Source organism: Tiliqua scincoides, chromosome 4, assembly GCF_035046505.1.
Source record: "Tiliqua scincoides isolate rTilSci1 chromosome 4, rTilSci1.hap2, whole genome shotgun sequence".
Classification (NCBI taxonomy): Eukaryota; Metazoa; Chordata; class Lepidosauria; order Squamata; family Scincidae; genus Tiliqua; species Tiliqua scincoides.
This window is the reverse complement of record NC_089824.1, coordinates 63,135,264-63,149,858: the sequence shown is the minus strand read 5'-3', so window position 1 is coordinate 63,149,858 and position 14,595 is coordinate 63,135,264. Positions and strand designations below refer to the sequence as shown.

At 42.7% G+C, this 14,595-nt stretch overlaps 1 pseudogene; it reads right to left on the bottom strand.

Moving 5' to 3' along the window:
- Nucleotides 1-3,723: 3,723 nt before the first annotated feature.
- On the bottom strand, nucleotides 3,724-3,843 carry LOC136650378 (5S ribosomal RNA; annotated as a pseudogene).
- Nucleotides 3,844-14,595: the final 10,752 nt, after the last annotated feature.

The following is a 14,595-nucleotide window of genomic DNA, read 5'->3' as shown; positions in this document are numbered from 1 at the left end:
GCTTGTTTGTGCAAACATATTGATTTTTGGAACAACTCTGGGGAACAAGCCTCCACTTTAAAGTCATTGGCATCCTTCAGTCTCGGAAGACTATGGTATCACGCTCTGAATAGTGGTTCTGGAACAGAATGTCCTCTCCAGTGCGCGAAGCCTGGGTAAAGTAGATATGGAGGATAGACTGTTACCCATGCAGCAAATCCCACCTCTCCATGTCGCTGGACTGGTCCAATGGAAAGGCAGAAGCCAATACGGTTGGTTCCAGCGGCGTCACAGGAGTTGCCAGAACGTGACTGTGTTCAGCCATGAACTGCCTCAGGGACTCCAGTTCCGGATTTTGCCTCGAGGTTGACTTCTGAAGCCTTTTCCATAACTGGATGTAGCCACAAGGCAGTAGAGGTTTGGGATCAGAGTTTTCCTTCTCTTAGATGAGCTAACTTCCCAGGCTAAAGAGTTCCATCTACCTGGTGGTACCCATCTACTTTAAAGTGTCTACACTTTAAAAAAAGGACAAAAAAGTTACTTGAGACTTGAGGTGGGTTTCTGATTCTTGCAGAAATGTGAAGAAAAAGATTCTAGTCTTGTCATTAAGGTTGTGCAGGGTTTATAATAGTGCACCATGATTTATAAAGATACTCTCTGGAGAGCATCATATCTACGATTATAAAAAGAAACATGCTAAAGTTAACCAATACAGAGCATCCACTTTTTGAGTTGCACCAATGGAGTGGGCCAGAGCAGGTAAGTTCAGTGCAGGGATGGGGGGGTGGTGGCAATGGGGGCAGAGGTGGGCAGAAATTGAACTGGGAGGGGCCAAAATTGGCAGTGCTTGATGCTTGCCATATCCTATCTCCCTTCCTGTGCCTGATCTGCCAGCATGGATCAACACAGACGTGCACCGACTATAGAATTGGTGCATGTCTGAATTGACCTGTTGCAGCTGTTGGGGGTTACCCCAGGGCAAGGGGACAAATGCCCCTTACTTCAAGGAGACGTCCAGCAGCCAAAACTCTCCCACGGGATGCATTGCCACATGGGAGTTTAGTTAGGATTGGGTTGTATGGGAAAGATAAGAAAAGTAGAAAAGACAGAGCAGTGCCCTAAAAGACAGGTATTGAAGTTACATTTTTTGCTATGTGTAACTTGAATTTTACAAGTTTTATTGATGCATATGTATATTTTCCTTTGTGGTTTTAATCTCTATCACATACTGGCACACAGCATATCAATATAAACAAGCAGCTATAGGCCCAGATCAAATGTACTTTGCAGGAGGGTTAGCTAGAGTACTTGCTCACAATCTATCTAAATTCTATTTATTTAAATACAAAGAAGCCATTCTTTTAAGATGGTTGTATTCTTGTATAAGTGATTTGTGGATCATACCCATAATTACTAAGTGCAGAGAGTTAAATTTACATCTCACTGAAGTCATTTGCAAGATTATATTGCAAGAACTGGCTTAAATCTAGTGGGGTTAGTGAGTAACTGTGCTTTTCATAACTAAACCTTGAACTTTATTTTATTCTTTCTTACTCATTTTACATTCAGGTGGTTTTTTTTTAATGTTAGTGCTTATGAATATTTTATCGTGCTTACTTTAAGTCCTGAATTAATACTTAGTTTTCTTTTGACAACAGCTTGTTAAATATTTGAACACAGAAGTAATACTGTAAAAGAAGCAATTGGCATTGATCCCAAGGGCTGTGCAATTAATCCCACAGCTACAGTGGGATTTCTGTCTCCGATCTTGCTAGCAGTAGCCTTTCCTTCCCATCTGACAACCTAACAGAACCTCAGAACTGATTCGTTTCTATCAGTTATAATTCAGAAGAACCAAAGTAACATTTCCAAAACACAACTTTGCTCGAAGGAAACTTCTCAAGTTAAAATCTCAAAGGATTATATTGTTTTTCCCAGATAAAGAACTGAACTCTAAACATGCAGGGTCTTTAATATTTGAGCAAACCTTCTGAGAGGTGTCTTTCAGGCACAGAAACTTTTCTCTGAGGAGACTGCACATAGGTGAGAGAACCACATCTGAATGATGCAATGACGTAAACAGGACTGATTTTGTGAGTCTTTCTCATGCAGTCAATGCCTATTCCATGCGAAAACCCACATGGTCAGCCCCACTCACATCATTGTGCTGTGCGGAGATGGGTCCACCATGTGTGCTCACTTCATACAAAAACAGCTTCCCCACAACCGATTCTACTTTGAGCCTTAGGGGATACCAGAATGCCTACAACTTTCAGTCCTGTTCTCTGAAATCATCTTTGGTGCTAAAATGATATGTCTTCCACATTTTTTTTCCTTCATCAGTAAAGGGCACTCTCTATTAAAAGTGTCCTTTTGCAGAGGGAGCACACAAATTTGTCACTTTTGGACTTTTTATGCACAATGGTCACAAAATATAAAACCACGGTGCTTACCTGAGGCATAAATGCTCCTAAGGCATAGTTGCATGTGGTCTCAGATATAGAGAGGAGGAGGGAATGACAGTTGACCAATTTGCTGTCCTTTAAAGGTTCCTCTGTTAATTGTGGGCTTTCTTCATCACTAGGAACTGGAGCAAAAGTAGCCATTTGTCTCACATGATTGTAAGTGACTGGTCCCTTTCTTAGGGCCTGCCTCTTAGTTCTTGTGCTGTGGTTGATTTGTATGTGGTATCTCGGCACATAAGGCCCAGGAAGTTGATAAGGACAAGAATTGCCTCAACATGAGGGAAAATTGGATGGCAGAACTGTTAGGGAGCAGATAGATCACTTGCTGTCAGGCAAAAACCTTTATTGGTGTTTATGTGAGGGTTTATTTCCCTTCCTTTCCCCACTGGAGAGAGATAAATACCTTTTAGTTTTCTGTCATGACTGATGTGGAGCAAACCCAGCTCTTTAGTTTCTGTGACAAGCGGCAACCAAGGACTGGCCCTTTATCTTGCTTGAATCTCAAGCTGCTGCCGAGAAATCAGATTTGGTAACCACCTCTCTTCCAGGAAAATATCTCCTTCTCTTCCATTTAGTGTAACAATTTATACTCTTTGAGCTTCTTCTCTGCTCATGGAAATGTAACAATCAGAACTCTAAATTTGCCATTTCCTCACATTTTTATTTATCGTCTGACTGCTTTTTATTGCTTCTCGCTCATGTTTTAGCCATTGGAGGGGGATTCATAGAAAACTAAATACCCTGACCATTGACCTTATGACATACTTAATAATACATCTTAAAAGCATAACCAAGGAGGAGGAACACTTATGCTGGGTGCATTTCATGGTAGCACAGATGCTGGTAGTCATTTGGAGGAAAGGGAAAGAGGAGAGAACATGAATCATTCAGAATAGATTTTAGGCAACATTGGCTCTGGTTTGTATTTATGATAAGGGGATCTCAGGCTTGGCAGGCAGAGTAGTGGTAATCGTATTTTAGCATTCATATAGAGATAAAGAAATCACAAACACATCTAGAACTCTGTGTTATAATGTCTGCCCATTCTATAAAACTTTATTTTATAATGTCTGTGCTGGCAATCCTGCCCCCTCCTGGGCCTGATTCATCCACCAACCCCCTGTCACTGCCCTCTCCTTTCCCTGCACTGGACTTATCTGGTCCAGTGGGCATTCCTGCAATCGTCAGAGCATAGAAGAAGGCTCTGACATTCCTGCCAGCGCACCAGCTAGAAAAAAAAAATAGTTGGCAACCTTCAGTCTCAAAAGACTATGGTATAAGCCTACAGCACCTGGTATTCCCAGGCGGTCTCCCATCCAAGTACTAACCAGGCCTGACCCTGCTTAGCTTCCAAGATCAGATGAGATCAGGCATGTGCAGGGTAACAGTTGCTGCTAGAAGTGCTGTCACAAAGTGCTTTCTGGCACTTTTGCAACAGCACATGCCAGTGGAACACATGTTCTGTTGGTGAAAGTGGGCAACAGGATTGGGCCACTGATTGCCATAATATTCTTCAGTAAATTGTTCTGAATGTAGAAACACCTCTGAATTCTGTGGTGTTCAATTGTAGGTCTGTTTCTATATAAATGTGCACTTTTGCCCCACCCAGTGGCCACCTGGCAAATTTGAGTTTTTTTACTCATCTCTTAATTGTTCTCCCCCCTCCCACTACCGGAGGTACTGACTATCAAAACTTGAACAATATATGAGATGGATTGGATTGATAGTGTTCATGTATTCATCTGCCGTGGCCACCCATGACACTGTTTTCTGTATTTCAACCCAAAAAAGAAAAACCACCAGCCTCCAGATTGTCAATCAGAGGTTAAAAATCTATCAATTCCTGCATTCAGTCACACTAAAATTCCTCTCTAGTGTGATCCAGAAACAGAAGGCTGGGCTATGCAGAATAAGGGATATGCTAAGGAAATAGGATGTGACTATGCTATGTCAGAAGGCCAGATGCAGGGAAGGGCACCTGGATGCAGTTCTCTTGTTGTCTTGTGTGCTCCCTGGGGTATTTGATGGGCCACTGTGAGATACAGGAAGCTGGACTAGATGGGCCTATGGTCTGATCCAGTGGGGCTATTCTTATGTTCTTATAACTCAGTCCTATCCAACTATAGCCCAATCCTATCCAATTTTCCAGCACCGGTGCAACCGCAATGCACCCCCAAGGTAAGGGAACAAATGTTGCCATACCTTAAAGGGGCCTCTGTGACTGTTGCCCCACCACAAGATGCAGTGCATACCCCATTGGCACAGCTGCACTGGCACAACAAAATTAGATAGGATTAGGCCCTCAGTTCTCAACACCTCAACTGAAATTCTGTGGAAGAAGAGAATAGTCAAAAGGAGTCAAGGGAGGACACAAAATCAGAATCTCTCCCTCAGCCGTTACTTTACAGAGTCATTGTAATAACGATATCAGCTAAATAAACATGAAAAACTTTGCACACCCCAAAAATGGTTAAACATATGTTAAAGATTCTTCATAGAGAGAATTTTACGTATGGATAGAGGTTGAGTTGTGCTCCTTCCTTCAATATACAGACCATTCCTCCGCACACTTCTGACCCATCATAACAATGACATCTAAATGTCATTTACTCAAACATTCCATCTCTCAAGACAGAGAAGAAAATAATATTTATTTATTTAAACAATCTCTCTCCCACGCTTTCCCCTCCCATCAGGGAGCAGCTCAAGGTAGCCAACAACATAGTTTAAAAAAAAATACTAGCATCAAAAAAAAAAAAAAAAAGATAAACCAGTAGTATAAAAAAAGTATATAAAAACCGGGGGGGGGGAACCTAGCAGTGGTACCAGAAATGAACAGAACAGGGGAACAATGAGGGCAAGTTGGAAGGCAGGACAGGCCTGGAAAGGGCAGCAACCACGTGGAATGAAGTTGTTCCATTGCTTTGCATTACATTTAGCCCCATCTAGAGGCTGAATGTGGTATAGCTGTATACTGTATGATACTGGGAGACCCGGAAGTGGCTTTTTATAGCTATTTTTCGGACTGAGAGGCTTGGCCACGAAGGTAGGAAAGTCTACTTTTATGTGCTTTGCATTTAAAGGGTATTTAAGCTGGGACAGTGGCATTCACAGGGAGTCAAATCCACAGATACCGGATCCTCAGATGTTGGGGTTGGACCTGTACAGCCTTAATGTGAATTAATACATTGTGATCACCAGGCATACCTGTCAAGAATAGGCTGGCAGTTTCTGGCTTTGAACTGGTATTCCTAGACTTTGTCAAGACTTGGAAAAGATGGAGACGTATGCCCCCAGCCTTCCTTTTAGACTTGAGGACATCCCCTTATAGTGACGAACCTGCCATTAAATCAAAGGGGTGAACGCCCCAGGCACAGCACGCCTCTAGGACAGCACTGAAGCATCTCCAAGGCTCTCCATGCAATCGGAAATTGTGCTTCTAGTTTCCTGGAAGCACAGTTTAAAGTGTCAGGGAAACTCCAGGAGACTCTAGGAGGCTGCTGTGAGATACAGGAAGCTGGGCTAGATGAGCCTATGGCCTGATCCAGTGGGGCTGTTCTTCTGTTCTCCCTGACACATCCTGGAGTTGCGCAAGGTTTCGTGAGCTTCAGAAAGGGGGGGGCAGATTTGTACACGAGGGGCAGCAGCATCCTGCGTGGGAGTGCCATCGTGGACCTTTGGCCCAGGGCACGGGGCAGGGGAAGTCCCCCCTGCCCCCTTTGAGAAGACATAATGTATGAGTTTCTCCTACAGAAAACAGCCTTCTAGTGAGAATAGGCTTATGCATTTCTCATTCAAGCAAGACCCTCCATTATCAAGAAGGAAGAATTGCTGCTGCTTTGTTTCCCAACTACACTTGCTCTATAATTTCACAGTCACACAAGGTTGCAGAAACTTCTATCTTGCTTTTAGAGGAAATGGCTGGTTATTTAAAGAGCTCTTGCCAGCACTTCCTTAGGTTACAACAAAGACTCAAAGGGCATTTTCATTTTTGTGAAATGATACTTACATGTTCCAAGATGCTTCCGCCTCCTGCAAAGCATGTTGACACATGGCCAGTCAGTCAGGTATAAGACATGACAGCTCACCTTCTACATTTTCTTTCAGAGGCAAACTGCAGATAGCATGTAGCTACTTATAATGCATCGCCAACATTTGGGAGTCCAAACTACACATTATGATGAATGCCTCTATTTGGCTTTTGTCTTGGCTCTTTTTTCCTTAACAAATATCAGCAGGGCCGGGGGAGGGAGACACATGTGGAACGGTCCAAAACTGCAACGGGAGGGGGGGGCCTTTAGCATAGTTCCTACAGTTGCATGAATCTTCGTCAGCTATTGAGCAGGGATTCGTGGACACCCATGTCGGGTCTCCTGGGTTGGAAGGGGGGTATAGGATATGGCGGCAGGGCCTGCAGCCATCTCTGCTCCCTCTTGCCCCACTGTCTCCCCCTCCACGCCTCCCCCCACCCTGGAATACCTCCTCCTGCCCAGACTTACCTCTCTACTGTCCGGCACTCACCTGGAGCTCTAGGCGACTGTCTGAAGGCTGGTGCTGGCTCAGTGCAGGCTCGTGCTGAACCTGCTCCGGCACTGGACTGGCAGAAACTGTCGCAGGCATGCCTTATGACATGTTTGCAACAGTGTGCACCGGCGCTGGGCCAGTGCATGTTGCCTAGGATCAGGCACTAAGTTCCTAAGAGATATAAGGAGTGCAAAACCAAACTGAAACAGAGAAACTAATAAGAATGGTATCCAATGAACTCATCTTTTATTAGACCATGGTAGCAATCCAGTTTTCTATGATTGCTACATAGAGATGTGCCATTGGTCACACGCACAGTCTGCTACAGAACTATTTGAAGACCTTCTTTCCACCCTCACAATGGTACCTCTGGTATGCAATTCATGCTTATTGCGTTCTTATTTTCTGGATCATGAAGAAGGAAAGTAGAGATACCTAGAATGTACCTGCATACATCATTCTAAATACACCATCTTTTAGATGTGATATATTACATTTCTCATCTAATAGGCCAGTGATTTTCAGTCTTTTTCATCTCATGGCACACTGACAAAGTACTAAAATTGTCAAGGCACACCATGCTGCCAGTGTGGGTTTCGCATCCTCCATTGGCCCTACTAATGTCCTTCTGCAAAATTCCTGTGGCACACCTGTGAACCACTCACGGCACACCAATGTGCATGGCACAGCAGTTGAAAATGGCTGTAATAGGCTCTATAAGAAAGAACATACTTTACAGCACAGATCTTTTCTCTTCCCATTCAGATGTAAGAAGGAAATCTTGAAGATGGTTTTACTGGCTGTTTAGTGAAACGGTGGCTGTGGCTGACAAAGTTTGTCGACCGCAGCTTTTCTTTTTAATCTAGGCTTTGTTTTTCTGTGACATTTCAAGAGAGCTTTACTGACATTTCTGTTTCTCTTTAAAGAATGACTGTATTTTCCACAAAACATAACAAAACCAAAAAAATGCTCCCAAATAGTTAAATTAATTTGGGTTGCTTTAAAGCTGGCACATTTGTCCAGGGCAAGTTTCAGGGGGTTTGTCAATTTTAATTAGAAATGGCACAATGACTGTGCACAATGTAGCAGATTATCAGGGCTACTTGTTAAATTATTAAAGGCTGGCTAAGCTTTGGAATGAAGTGAGTGTCCAAATTAGTAAATTAGGATATGCTCGCGACAGAAAATTGCTTTTCCTTCCCTTTCTCTCTTTTTGCAGATTGTGTTTTTATCCTTGTGAATTTCCAAGCAGTAAATCTCCGCTTAATTTTGGAAAATTAAAACTGGATTTTGAGCAGCACAAGAGAGTGAAATGCCATGCCCTTTTATCTCTCTCCTTATCTACTTTTGACACTTCTCATTTTTGTATCAGCATCATAATATCTCCTTTGCTGCCACATAGCCCATTTGTTACGTATCAGGGGATGCTGAAGAAAGGAATGCGAAACTAAAACAGATACTGTCTTTTCGAAAACATGGAACTCCAAACAGATTATTTTAATCATTCTAACTATTATTTGTTGGCATAGAATAGATACAGGCAACCAGTTCAGTGATAACTTTCCATGCTTTTCATGTTGCCTCTTGGTAAGTCGGAGCTAGTGGCCTTTCCCATTATCACGATAGGAGGCACTTCAATCAAGTGCCTGCTGAAATCTTGATCATACGTTCAAGATATGGAAGAGGCATTTAACCTGGGCCACTTCTGCCAAAGCGTCACAGTTCAGAAGTGGAAAAGTGCTCTGGGAAGTGATGCACTGCCAGAAGTGGCTTGATTGCATCCCTCTCAACCCTCTTGTTTTGCCCTTCTGCCCAGCATTCCTTGCCTTCTGAGGCCTCCTTCTGTCTCTCCCTCCCAGAGTCTCAGCAGAAGCAGAGCTGCTGAAAGGGAGGTGCTAGGATAGCTCAATTATTGTGGGGGCCAAATAAAGACCTTCCATGGGCCACATATGGTCCAAGGGCCTTATGTTTGACACCTTTGGTTTAGTTTACTTCTAGGTTCTCCTTCTAGTGCCCTTTTTTCCCTGATGCCTACTCTTCATTAATTTTCAGTACAGCAGCATCAGTATGGCTGCCGCTGTATCCCACAGGACTAGGAAGGCATGTGGAAGTCTTGGTTACCATGCATTGAGCCCAGCAGGCCTTTTGGGTCTCAGTTGCTGGTGCAGAATTGAATAGACCTGTATAGGGATTTAAGGCATGGGAGGGGAGATAGGGACTGGCAACAGACTCTGCTTCTGTCCCCATCCCTCTTCGAGGCTTGAACTGCCCTCCAGCCCACCCTCCCCTGCCCAGTTTTTCCCCCTCCGTGCCTTTCCCCTTCCACTCTCTGCCCTGGAATGCTTCCCTGCAACTTGGCAGGGAATGTACTGGTGACAACTCCCAGGGATCCTCCTCCCCCCCACACACACTGGCCTCTCCACCGCTACCTCCCTTCTCTCAGCTGCTGCAATGTGCCATACGGCACATTTGGGATGGCTACCTCTTCGGCAGCACACAGGAGACTGGTGCTGGCCCTGAACAAAACTGGGCCATAAGACCATTCACATGTTGAAGTCTACAACATTTGTCTGTTCTTGTTATAGTTATTCACATTTCCTGTGTAGATACAATCTGTGTATAGTGTATTGACCCTGGGGGCTGGGGGATAAGAATAGGCCCTCAGTTTGGTGTACTTGTCGTAAGAGGTGACTAAACAGCCACCAGGTAGATGGGACTCGTCAGCCTGGGAAGGCAGCTCATCTGAGAGAAGGAAAACTCTGATCCCAAACCTCCACTGCCTTGTGGCTACATCCAGTTATGGAAGAGGCTTCAGGAGTCAACCTCGAGGCAAAATCCGGAGCCGGAGTCCCTGAGGCAGTTCATGGCTGAACACAGTCACGTTCTGGCAACTCCTGCGACGCCGCTGGAACCAACCGTATTGGCTTCTCCATTGGACCATTTCATTGATGTGGAGAGGGGGGATTTGCTGCACGGGTAACAGTCTATCCTCCATATCTACTTAACCCAGACTTCGCGCACTGGAGAGGACACTCTGTTCCAGAACCACTATTAAGAGCGTGATACCATTGTCTTCTGAGACTGAAGGATGCCAGCAACAGTGTATTGATTGCTGATCTGTAAAAATGAACTCAGGTACAGTCATTCGCATGGAAAATGTGTACCTGACCATGATCTGGAGCCGCTGTAAAAAAAAAAAAAAAAGTGAATATAAATTCCAGGAAAAGGCAGCTAGTATGGAAGCAAATGGAACATGGATTTGCAACCTGGGATGTACAGAGGGATCTAGGAAGCAATCTTCCAAGAATAGATTTTGACTTACTACTATAGGACAAATACTATTTTTTAAGCCTCTTAGAAGATATTTTTTTTATTTTTATTTTTTTAAAAAGGGAAATAGAATTTGAGTCACCAGCATTTCTGATCGTATTTTGACAATGGAACTATAAACTTAACTTTAGATAGTAAATCTTGGTTTACAGCTACTTTGCAGCAATGGAGCCTGACTGAGCAGCCAAAGCATATCATTATAATTCAGATCTAAAACATTGCCATATAGAATACATTTCAAAAATGATAGTGTTCATTGGTCACAGTGATTTACAATGTAGGTCTTGGCTGGATCCTTCAGATTTGTATCTGAGAAACAAATGCCTGTGCCTTGTTTGCCAAGACTACACGTACATGTAAATATCTGCTTTGACACACAGACAGAGCCCCTCCCCCCATTAAAAGACAGTCTTTTTCAAAGTCTTCATTTTCTGAAATGAATATAGCTCATCATTGGACCCTTAACTCTAGGAGCTTGATTCTTCAGATCCTATTGAATAAAATTATCATAAGATCATAATTCAGAAACGTGATTTCAGATTAGGGTTACTTGTTGGGGAACAGTGATCATGCTGCCATCCGTTTTGACATGCACGTTGGGGGAAGAATACCAGGCAAATCTCTAACAAAAACCCTTGACTTCCGACGGGCAGACTTCCCCCAAATGAGGAGGCTGGTTAGAAGGAGGTTGAAAGGGAGGGTAAAAAGAGTCCAATCTCTCCAGAGTGCATGGAGGCTGTTTAAAACAACAGTAATAGAGGCCCAGCAGAGGTGTATACCGCAAAGAAAGAAGGGTTCCACTAAATCCAGGAGAGTGCCCACATGGCTAACCAGCCAAGTTAGAGAGGCTGTGAAGGGCAAGGAAGCTTCCTTCCATAAATGGAAGTCTTGCCCTAATGAGGAGAATAAAAAGGAACATAAACTGTGGCAAAAGAAATGTAAAAAGGTGATACAGGAGGCCAAGCGAGACTATGAGGAACGCATGGCCAGCAACATTAAGGAGAATAATAAAAGCTTCTTCAAATATGTTAGAAGCAGGAAACCCACCAGAGAAGCGGTTGGCCCTCTGGATGGTGAGGGAGGGAAAGGGGAGATAAAAGGAGACATAGAGATGGCAGAGAAATTAAATGAGTTCTTTGCATCTGTCTTCACGGCAGAAGACCTCGGGCAGATACCGCTGCCCGAACGGCCCTCCTGACTGAGGAGTTAAGTCAGATAGAGGTTAAAAGAGAAGATGTTTCAGACCTCATTGATAAATTAAAGATCAGTAAGTCACCGGGCCCTGATGGCATCCACCCAAGAGTTATTAAGGAATTGAAAAATGAAGTTGCAGATCTCTTGACTAAGGTATGCAACTTGTCCCTTAAAATGGCCACGGTGCCAGAAGATTGGAGGATAGCAAATGTCATGCCTATTTTTAAAAAGGGAAAGAGGGGGGACCCGGGAAACTATAGGCCGGTCAGCCTAACATCCATACCGGGTAAGATGGTGGAATGTCTCATCAAAGATAGGATCTCAAAACACATAGATGAACAGGCCTTGCTGAGGGAGAGTCAGCATGGCTTCTGTAAGGGTAAGTCTTGCCTCATGAACCTTATAGAATTCTTTGAAAAGGTCAACAGGCATGTGGATTTGGGAGAACCCGTGGACATTATATATCTGGACTTTCAGAAGGCGTTTGACATGGTCCCTCACCAAAGGTTACTGAAAAAACTCCACAGTCAGGGAATTAGAGGACAGGTCCTCTCATGGATTGAGAACTGGTTGGAGGCCAGGAAGCAGAGAGTGGGTGTCAATGGGCAATTTTCACAATGGAGAGAGGTGAAAAGTGGTGTGCCCCAAGGATCTGTCCTGGGACCGGTGCTTTTCAACCTCTTCATAAATGACCTGGAGACAGGGTTGAGCAGTGAAGTGGCTAAGTTTGCAGACGACACCAAACTTTTCCGAGGGGTGAAGACCAGAAGTGACTGTGAGGAGCTCCAGAAGGATCTCTCCAGACTGGCAGAATGGGCAGCAAAATGGCAGATGCGCTTCAATGTCAGTAAGTGTAAAGTCATGCACATTGGGGCAAAAAATCAAAACTTTAGATATAGGCTGATGGGTTCTGAGCTGTCTGTGACAGATCAGGAGAGAGATTTTGGGGTGGTGGTGGACAGGTCGATGAAAGTGTCGACCCAATGTGCGGCGGCAATGAAGAAGGCCAATTCTATGCTTGGGATCATTAGGAAGGGTATTGAGAACAAAACTGCTAGTATTATAATGCCGTTGTACAAATCGATGGTAAGGCCACACCTGGAGTATTGTGTCCAGTTCTGGTCACCGCATCTCAAAAAAGGCATAGTGGAAATGGAAAAGGTGCAAAAGAGAGCAACTAAGATGATTACTGGGCTGGGGCACCTTCCTTATGAGGAAAGGTTACAGTGTTTGGGCCTCTTTAGCCTAGAAAAGAGATGCCTGAGGGGGGACATGACTGAGACATACAAAATTATGCAGGGAATGGACAGAGTGGATAGGGAGATGCTCTTTACACTCTCACATAATACCAGAACCAGGGGACATCCACTAAAATTGAGTGATGGGCGGGTTAGGACAGACAAAAGAAAATATTTCTTTACTCAGCATGTGGTCGGTCTGTGGAACTCCTTGCCACAGGATGTGGTGCTGGCGTCTAGCCTAGACGCCTTTAAAAGGGGATTGGACAAGTTTCTGGAGGAAAAATCCATTATGGGGTACAAGCCATGATGTGTATGTGCAACCTCCTGATTTTAGAAATGGGTTATGTCAGAATGCCAGATGCAAGGGAGGGCACCAGGATGAGGTCTCTTGTTATCTGGGGTGCTCTCTGGGGCATTTGGTGGGCCGCTGTGAGATACAGGAAGCTGGACTAGATGGGCCTATGGCCTGATCCAGTGGGGCTGTTCTTATGTTCTTATGTTGTTGTTTTTTTTAATGTATATAATGCTTTATTTATTTATTACAGATATAGGTAAGGAAAATTGGATAGACTTAGGGCTAGGACTACATAGGTTACACACGAGGGTGGTGGCCATCGATTACAACAAACATTAATCCAAACGAAATTAATAATCAATACAAAAATTATCATATTCTTTAACCCAACTGGTTAATACTTTAACATTCCATATTTTTCTTCTAACCTTATCTATCCCATCATAAAAAAAACACTTCAAACTTTTACTTATACACTCTTATTACTAGTAAACTAGTCTCTAAAATAAAATCTCTTATCTGATTCTTAATTTCTAATATAACATCTAAAAAAGAAGTCTCCGATTACCATGGTATTACCTCCTTCAATATCTCTTATAACATGTTATACATCATTTTCCATAACTATCCAATCAAACAAGACTTCAGATTATTACTTATAAACTCTTCTTACCACTAAACTAACCTCTAAAATACAATCTCTTATCTGATTCTTAATTTCTAATATCACATCTAAAAACAAATATCTCCAATTACAATAATATTATACTTCGCTTATCCACCACATATTTATTAACCCAAAATACAGGTTTAATATTTTCTCCAAAATAAATTGACATCTATTATTTATTTTATTTACCTTCTTTTTTATAAAATAACCCTTTTATTTGTCTTAATACCACTATATTTTACACAATACTTATATTCCAAAATTGCAGTCCCATCTAATTTATTTCATATATTTACCACTTTAATTTTCACGATACTTATATTCCAAATTCCCTTTTCATCCACTTTAATCTAATCTAATTAATAAAATATTTATCTTAATACCACTTAATTTCCTTGTTGGTGGACTTTCTGATGGATTTTAGAAGAGAAATGGAGCAACAAGTCAGAGAACTCTGAATAAATTGGGCAAATAAGCTCCTCCCTTGTAAACTTGCGGGAACAGATTATAAACAATAGAGAAGAAAAAAGAATGGATCAGATGTCAGGTGAAGTTAAAGAAGTGGAGTATTTTGAAATGGGACACAAGATGGAAGAAGCAATTGTTATAATAACTGGAAATCTTAAGGAAGAAAAAAGACGAAATGTTCAGAGAGCAAGCTTTCTCAAGAAGAGGAAGAATTTATGGACTGAATTTAAGAATAACAGAATGAAAAAGAAGAAAGAAAAACAGAGGGGCGGACTTAAGAAGAAAAAGAAGAAAAAGAAGAAGTGGAAGAACCAGTAGGAGGACTAAGAGGGAACACCAATAAGATAGAGTACAAAGTAAACAATAAGAAGAAGGGCGAAATGGTTGAATAATAAATAGAATTTTTTTAAAAAAACATATTAAATTAAA